This window comes from Nannospalax galili, unplaced genomic scaffold (genome assembly GCF_000622305.1).
Source record: "Nannospalax galili isolate Female #2095 unplaced genomic scaffold, S.galili_v1.0 scaffold175, whole genome shotgun sequence".
Taxonomy (NCBI): domain Eukaryota; kingdom Metazoa; phylum Chordata; class Mammalia; order Rodentia; family Spalacidae; genus Nannospalax; species Nannospalax galili.
The window spans coordinates 456214-465070 of NW_008336314.1; the positions used below are offsets into that span (position 1 = coordinate 456214).

The following is an 8857-nucleotide window of genomic DNA, read 5'->3' on the forward strand; positions in this document are numbered from 1 at the left end:
CTCCCTCCCTCCTTCCTTCCTTCCTTCCTTCTTCCTTCCTTCCTCCCTCCCTCCCTCCTTCCTTCCTTCTCCTCCTCCTTCTTCCTTCCTTCCTTCCTCCTTCCTTTCTCCCTCCTTCCTCCTCCCCCCCCCTCCTGTGTTTTGATGGCTTTGTTTAGAGTAATGTCGGTCTTATAAAATGAGTTTAGAAGTGTTTCAGTTTTGTGGAAAGAATTCTAAAATGATTGCCATCAATTCTTCTCTGAATGTTAGAATTTAGCTTTGAAGCCATCTGGTCATGAGCTTTTCTGGTTGGGTACAGTTTTGATTATTGTCTGATTCAAGCCCCTTATTTGTTACTGGTCTGTTCAGGCTTTCAGTTACTTGATTCAGTTTTGTATGCTGTATATTTTTAGGAGTTTACTCACTTCATCCAGGCTATCCAATTTGCTAGTATATAAATTTTCACAATAGTCCCTTGTGATTTCTTTTTCATTTTTGAGGCATCCATTATAATGTTCCATTTTTCACTTCTAATATTAAATCTTGGGGTTGGACAGATGGCTCAGCAGTTAAGATTACTGACGGCTCTTACAGAGGACCTGGGTCCCATTCCTAGCACCCACCTGGCAACTAACAACCTTCTGTCGCTCCAGTCTCAGGGGATCCGACAACTTCCTCTGACTTCCTCGGGCACTGCACAACACAACACAGGTGCACTTATATATATACAGGCAATACACTCACATAAAATAAAAGTAATAAAATATTTTTAATTTTGAATCTTATTCAGTTTTTTTTTAGTTGAGGTGAAATCTTGTTCAATTTGCTTGTTTTTAAACAGATTGATCTTAGTTTTACTGACTATATTTTTTATTCTCCATTTAATTTCTTTCTGCTTTAATTTATTGCTTCCTTCTGATAACTTTAATGTATTCTTCTTTTTCATAATCCAGTAGGTATAAAATTATGGTGTTTATTTAATATCATTTTAATGTAAGTGTTAATATGATAAGCAGCTCTGAGTATGGCTTTTGCTGTATTCCATGAGGTTACTATGTTGTGTTTTTGTTGGTCTTAAATAAAACTTAGTTACATCATGACCTCCAGTTTTTCATGTTTTCTTTAACTTGTTCCCCTTTTAACTTCTCCTTTGTATGTTCTCTCCATCTTCAATTTTCAGAGTGAGTAGTGAAGAGGTCGATGGTACTTTTTAAAAAATTTGTTTTTATTGAATTTTTGTGTGTTTTATACAGAGCATCTTAATCAATCTTAATCATCTTTATACTCCCATCCCCACCGGTAACCTCCCATAGCCCACCCCCCCACACTGGAATTCATACATTCTGTCATTTGTGTTAATGCCTATAGTGGTATGTTTTATAAGACATTTCTCTGATGCAGTAAAAAATTCATAACATTCATAATATTCCTTCTTACTGACCAGTATAAAAAGAGAAGTTAATGCAAGCCATTAAGTTGAAATCAGGGACAGGAAACAGTTTGCGTTCCCCAGCAATAGCATTATTTGCAGATTCAATGGACCCTTGTCTTCTGCTTTTCAGTGGTCAGACCGGCCTATTTTTAATACCGAGAATAAGTGCATGTTCAGGGGAAGTTAGACATTTGAGGAAATCGTCCTTGAGGAACTGGACACTAGGAATCAATTTGTCCTCTAAAGGCAGTCACTATGTAATATGTTACTTCCTGATGGTAAACTCATGGGTCTTCATTTGAACAGCAGCCTTAGAAAAGCTTGGCTATCTATAGTACAATAAAATTATTTTTTTCAGCTGCCAAAGCACCATCTGCTTCCAGCTATTTGATACAGATTTATTTCCCCCCTTAAACATGTGAATTCTTGAATTTTTGTACTGACTTTCTGCTCACCTTAAACTAGGATTGAAAGGAAACATTGACAGCATTCAAATAAAGCAATTAACTTGTAAAGATTCAAAGTGTGTGTTTTAGCAAGGAATGAGGTGGAAGAGGAGAAAATCAGGAAGGGCGTAGCAACCCATGTGCTTTCTCTGCAAGGAATGGAATGGCAGAACTTTTCTCTCACCACAGTCCTGCATCTTCTAGTCAAGCTATTATCAGCCTGCTGTGTTCCATAGGCTTAAGGAACATGTCCTTGCCATGTAACCCTTTTTAAACTTTTTATCTTGTTCCTGAATTGTCATAAATTTTGATAGTTGTTATAGTTGATTATGGTGAGGATGATTTTGATAATGTGTGCACGAGTGATTAACTTCTCTTTAGTCAAAGGCATTTTGTGGCCTTTCCTGAAGCACAATCACCCCCACACACGTTCACACTCACACATACACCCACACAGTCACACCCATATGGTCACACACAGGCACTTTTTAAATACATATTTTATTTATTTTTTTATTTTATGGGTATGAGTATATTGTCTGCATGTATGTGAGTGCACCTGTGTCATGCAACGCCATGGAGGTCAGAAGAGGTGTTCAGATTCCCCTGGAACTGGAGTTAAGGACAGTTTGTAGCCGCCATGTGGGTGCTGGGAAATTGAACCTGGGTCCTCTGCAAGAGCAGTCAGTGCTCTTAACTGCTGCGCCATCTCTCCAGCCCACACAAGCACTTTTTAAATGAAAATTTTATTTTTATTTTAATTATGCATAAGGATATGGCTCTATGGGGTGTGGACATGTGTGTACAGGTGCCAGTGGAAACAAGAGGAGGGCATTGGATCACCTGCAGCTGGAATTACAGATGATAGATGGTCATGAGCTGGCCAGCATGGGTGCTGGGAATGGAACTCAGTTCTTCTGCAAATGTAGTATGCACTCTTAACTACTGAGCTATCTCTAAATCCCCACATCAACACTTTTAAACCCTAACAATTAGAGTAGGTGTAAATGATGTGTCTATGTGTGATCTATATTAAGAAAATCCTCTATTCATTCCTCTGTTCACTTCTCTATTAACTATTTATTGTGTCACCAATTGTTATTAAGTATGTACTGTATAGGAGGCTCTGTATAGATATTCATATACATAATCTCTCTTAATCCTTACATTAAATGTTATACACAGAAACTAGTATTATTTTATCTCATAGATGATAGCATCTTGTGGCTATTTATGTTCATGCCAAGGTCACACAGCTAGAGTGGTGCAGTTGAAATATGAACCTACACATTGTGACCCCAGATTGCCAGTGCTTCAAAACATTGCCGTATTTTATACACAAAGTAGCGGGGTTGAATTAAATATTGAGACTGGATTAATGATCTTAAAAGGTTTAGATTCTGTGAGAGCTGTTTAAAATTCTAGCTCCACCATCTATTAACTGCATGATCTTGGTGGGAGTTATTCAGTCTCCCTATACTCAGTTTCCTTCCTTTTCAAGAGTGCTGCTGAAAGCTCTGAATGAAGCAGCTTTGTCTAGGAAGAACTTCATGTCGTATACCTATTGCACTTTAGTACAAGCTACCTGTAGCCATTTGGGCCACACCTACTCCTCTCTTTCTTAAGAAGGAGAGAGAAGATGGGTTTCACTAAAATACAGTGAGCTTAGAGTCTAGGGACAATGTCGATATTAAATGTGAAATATTGTCGCTTTAATATTGTTGTTCCTGTTAAGGCAGGGAAATTGGATAGATGGAAGAAATACCATGAAGGTTAACAATCTATAGCTTGTGTAATTAGTACAGGACACAGTCATTAATAGGGTAAAGAGTAAGAGGAAATTCTATGTTAGGCCAATTTCTGGAACACAGTAAGCATCCAATACATAGTTGAATATAAGATTGCTATGATCAGGGACTGGCGAGATGGCTCAGCACTGGCTGATTTTACAGAGAATGCAAATTTGGTTCCCAGCACCCACATGGCAGTGAACAATCATCTCTAACTTCCATTCCTGGGGATCTGATGCCTTCTTCTGGCCTCCACAGACATTGCATGAAATGGATGCACTTATATACATTCAGGCAAAACACTCATACACATAAATATTAAAAAATAATTGCTGTGATTAATGTGTAGAAATTTTATGGTTGACTTAAATATGAACATCGTTTTTTGGCTAGTGTCTTCTGGTTATTTCAGTACAGTCGGGTACAAACTTTGTTGCTTGATGTATAATAATTAAAGAAATACAGCTATGATGTTTACTCTTGCCTTGATCTGTTTGCTTTGGTAAGGTAGTCTATTCAATGGCCTCTTAAAGCTCTGAAAACTTGCCTGTTTCTCTCTTTTGCAGGATTTACTGCTTGAGATTTTGACCACTGTTTTTCTTGTCCATTCTTCCAAGTGGAATCCTCCTAGACTTTCACAATCACCCTATAATGTATGTCTGTAGTCCTGTCCAGATTGTAATCCTATAGCATTTTGATATTTACCGCTCCTCGAAGGTGTGGGTGTTTCCTGACATTGCTTCTTTGTACCTCCTGGGTCATGTGGTAGAAATGCTCTGAAATTACAGCAACTCAATAAAAGACTCCTGGTTTGAAGTTGAAATTAAAGTTAAGAATGAATTTTGTTGACAATCTTGATGCAAACGTACAAAAGAACTTCAGGAAAATGATAATACCCTGAGTCACACACTTCTGGACACTGTTGACCCTTCTTTAGGTCCTGCCCTCTGCTCAACTTGACATTTCCACCACCTACATGGACCATCTGAAATTACAGACAAAGGGTATTAAGGGTGTCAAATCTCAACTGGAAATTGCCTTTCCTCCAAAGATGATGAAAATATGCCACAACTGACTAGATTACCTGTTCAGAAGGAAAGAACATAGTCTTCAAGATTTAAATGTCAGAATGCTGTCTACTTGAGGGTGACTTAGGTTTGGTGGCAAGTTACCACTCTGCTGTGAATTGATTCAGAATTGTGCGTTGGTCACTGAGTACCTGCGCACCTAAGCAAAATAGCTGTATGTCCATACAGTTTTTTTCTCTCTTTAATTTTCTGTGACATACAGTTACTTTTGTGAATTGGTCAAGGCTTCTTCTTATGGGCCAGTAAGTGTACAATAGTGGTGTCATGAAACTGGAATTTATGGAAGTCTTGGTAAAAGTGTAGCCTTCTTGGGTATGGCTCCCTTTTGCAACAAATACAGATTTAGAAAATTGAATCTGAAAAATACAAGTAAATATAAGCATCCCTCAGAGGTAAGAAGTCAGTTTCTGTGGACCCTAGCAAGGTGCCTTCTTTTTCAAAATAATGCTCTTGTTCTCATTCAATTGTCTGATGACCCTCTATGTTATCCAGAAAGCAAGCAATGGAGTTGCTCTTCCCAGAATTATATCCATTGACTGTCTCCTCTGTGTTTGTAACCCCACATTGCATGGGTTTATTCCTTTCAGGGGTTCTAGTTCAAATAAAACACGATTAGCAGCAACTTAAAAATAATGTCTCCCTGTGTTTTGCCCCATAAATCTTGTGAATGCTGACTCCAATTTGACTTTCCTTTCAATACCCATCGAAGGTACTGTCTCTGTGTAATATTGACTTTTGGGGATGACATAAACTCTTGTTATTCTAGCTAACTCTCATGTTTTAGTGACAGCAAAATGGAGAAATATTAGGAATTCTGACAAAGAGAAACATTCATGCTTAATAGAGCCCAGCAACAGATTAGTGGAAAGAAAAAAATCCTAGCTGTCCAAAATCATCACCATTCATTTCCCACTCTAAGTCAAAGAAATCATTGTGTTCAGTTTAAGCCTTGTGTGCAGTTCATTTCACTAACCTTTCCTTAATTTTGGCTGAAGGATATTTTTAATAACTTGATATGTTTGGGAGTCATGTGAGGCCAAGTTTCTGGCTAGGCTCAGAAGAGATGAACTAGTAATGAAATGCTTGGGGAACTCAAAGAAAAAAAAAAATACCTTAAAGAAAAGTGCTTTCTTTTAGACCTGTTTAATTTAACTGACCTAATCATTTTAGAGAGACGTGGAAAGTAATACTCAAAATCTTCTGAGGAAAAACAGTTTTCAAAAAATTAAAGCCTTGAGCCAGCCCCTCCAAAATATACAGAGAATTCCTTCATATTTTGTTTGGAAACTAGTATTTTAGTCAAGCGGGGTGGTAGGAGTTTATACTAACCTATGTGGAAAAGACCAAAGGATTGGGACTAGGTCATGGTGTGGTCAAAGGAGCCTGGTCAGGGATGCCAGCTGATGAGAAGTTTACCCCACATTCTATAGGATGTGATCTGGAAGATCAGAGTCGGGGGAGGGCTGCTTTCCCCTAGGAAGCCCTGTTCTTACTATCCTGCTTCCAGAGTTCCCATTGGGCATTGAAGGTGTGACTTCCTGGATGCTGTTCTGGCTAGTCAGAGCAGGTCAGTTGAGTTTAGTGTGATGAGTACTTGCAAAGGATGATGAGACCCAAGACAGCTGGATGAGTGTATACTGTTTCCCTTTTCACTTTTCCTGTTAGGAGTCTTCCCTCTCCACCAGCCTTTTCCAAGACTTCCTCTTCCTAGTCTGCTAGGTTCTCAGTAGCATCTTCACTCAGAGTGTTGACAATTTTGGCTGGAACGGTGTGAGCTCCATCCCGACTGTAGTCTGTAAACTCTTTGAAGATGTGTCTTGTGCTTCTTTTCAAATACATTCTTCCCTTTTCATGATGCCATGCACTACCAGGGTCAGAATTAACATGAATCAGTTAACTGGTAAATTAATTGAAACAGGACTTATGGTAAAAATGTCTTGTGAAGATTTTGAGTAGTGTAAAACCTCCTATATAATATGAGTAACACCAACTTTTTTAAAATTTTGTTTTATTTTTATTTTATGTATATGAGTGTTGTGCCTGCATGTATGTAATTGCACTCATGTTGTGCAATGTCAGCAGAGGTCAGAAGAGGGTGTCAGATCCCCTGGAACTAGAGTTACGGACGGTTGTAGGTGCTGGGGTTCGAACCTGGTTCTCTGCAAGAGCTCTTAACCACTGAGCCATCTCTCCAGCCTCTTGATAATCATTTGTAGTAAATATATTAAACTGACGTATACTTATTGTTTATGGAGTATAATAAGAATAACTGATTTACCTGAGACCTGAAATTTATAGTTAAGAAAATATGAAAATCTCCCATGTTGATCTTTAAACCTAATCTTTTTTATTAATGATTTCTACATTTACAACTGCTACCACAAATAGGTATAGTTGGACACATAAAGAGATTTGAAGACATTGTCCTTTTCTGGGAAATGCTTCCAGGCTTAAAAAAGATAAAGTTAGAGAGTAAATTTGAAATGTATTTTATTTACTTTACATCTCTTATGTAGCCCTCACACGGGGCATGGTCTCTTCAAACAAGAGTTACTTATTGATTAGCTGGAAAATGGCATCATTTAATTCTCATAAATCTAATAGATCTTATCATAAACACTGTTTTTTTAATATTTGTAGGGGGGGTATATGGGTATGTGCATGTGAGAGCAAGTGCCCAAGGAGGCCAGGAGAAGGTATTTGATCCTCTGGAGTAGTTGCAGGTAGTTGTGAGGTGCCTGATGTAGGTTTGCCTGGGAACCAAACGCATGTCTTCTAAAGATCAGTATGTGCTCTTAAACGTGGAGCCACCTCTCTAGCCACAATTAACTCTATTTTTAATGACACTATTTTTTCAATTAATGTTCAGAAAGGATTAAAAAGAGTCTGACAGTTATTTCACCCAAAGACATATAACCTATACTTAGTGGAACCACTTGCAAAAAGAACAACTTTGGGTCTCCATAGAAGAAAGAAATAACTCTAATCAGAGAAAGAAGGAGCCCAGTAAGCCTCAGAGAATGGATGCTATGTAAATGGGGTCTTTAAGACAGGTTAAGATTGATATGTTTGCAAATATGGAACATTCTGGGATATACCCAAAGGAAACTGTTATATAGGAAATTTAAAGGTCAGATATTAATAGAATATGGTTATCTGTCCAACATTAGAATTTGGGGAGGTTATAGCCTCTCCCCTTTTGGTTCTATCAAGGACTAACCCAATTTTAGTGCAATAGCCAATATCCTCTTTCAATTCTTTCTTGTATGATCAATGTACAGTGTTCTTCAAAGTGCAATCATTTTACTTAGCTCTGAAGATTTTGTGAGGGTTAAATGTTTCTACTAATCTCCACAGCAATCAATGACCAATGCCAACTGATGAGTCACCATGTACAGGGATCAAACAAGCCTATTCATAAAGATGGCCCTCCTATGTGAGCTGTCAGTGATTTCAGCCAAAAGCCATGCCTTATTTGTGAACTGTGCCCCAGGTTTCCACTGGTTGGAACATGATCAACCTCTTCCACTCTTTCAACTCCATGATTAGAGAATACTGCTGTCCCAGAACGGTTTTCTATAAATTTGTTCAATAATTCTCAGCCTACTGGGCACGACAGATCCTATTTGCTTTTTAATATAAATATTGAAATTATAAATATATTTCTACTTTCTGGAAGTGGTGATAATTTTAAATTCAAAATGTTTTATCCAATGTTACTGTGTTTTTTCTAATGTAAGCACAAAACAAAACATTTGCAGCAATGGAATTTCTATTCAAGATATCACAAGCTATTTGCCAATTTCTAAATAAAAACTAAATCTAGAATGTTTTACAACATCCTAAATGATGATTGGATTTCAGGGGTCCAACTTGGAATTTGTCCTTGGAGTAAAGCTGCTAAAGGAATCATATAATGAAAATAAATCAGTGCAAGCACATCAAATAAGTGGTAAAAGATGAGGAAACTGTTGTGTAGGTAAATATCACACAGTGGCATCCAAAACGCAGGTCACTATAATATATGAAATATAAAAGATATATTCCAGCCGGGGTGGTGGTGCATGGCTGTAATCCCAGCACTTGGGAGGCAGAGGCAGGCGGATCTCTGTGAGTTCA

General features: G+C 37.9%; 1 protein-coding gene across 3 annotated transcripts in view; it reads left to right on the forward strand.

Moving 5' to 3' along the window:
* Window positions 1-8857, forward strand: part of Prkg1 (protein kinase cGMP-dependent 1) — a 1315555-nt gene that overhangs the window by 334145 nt on the left and 972553 nt on the right. The window lies entirely within an intron of this gene.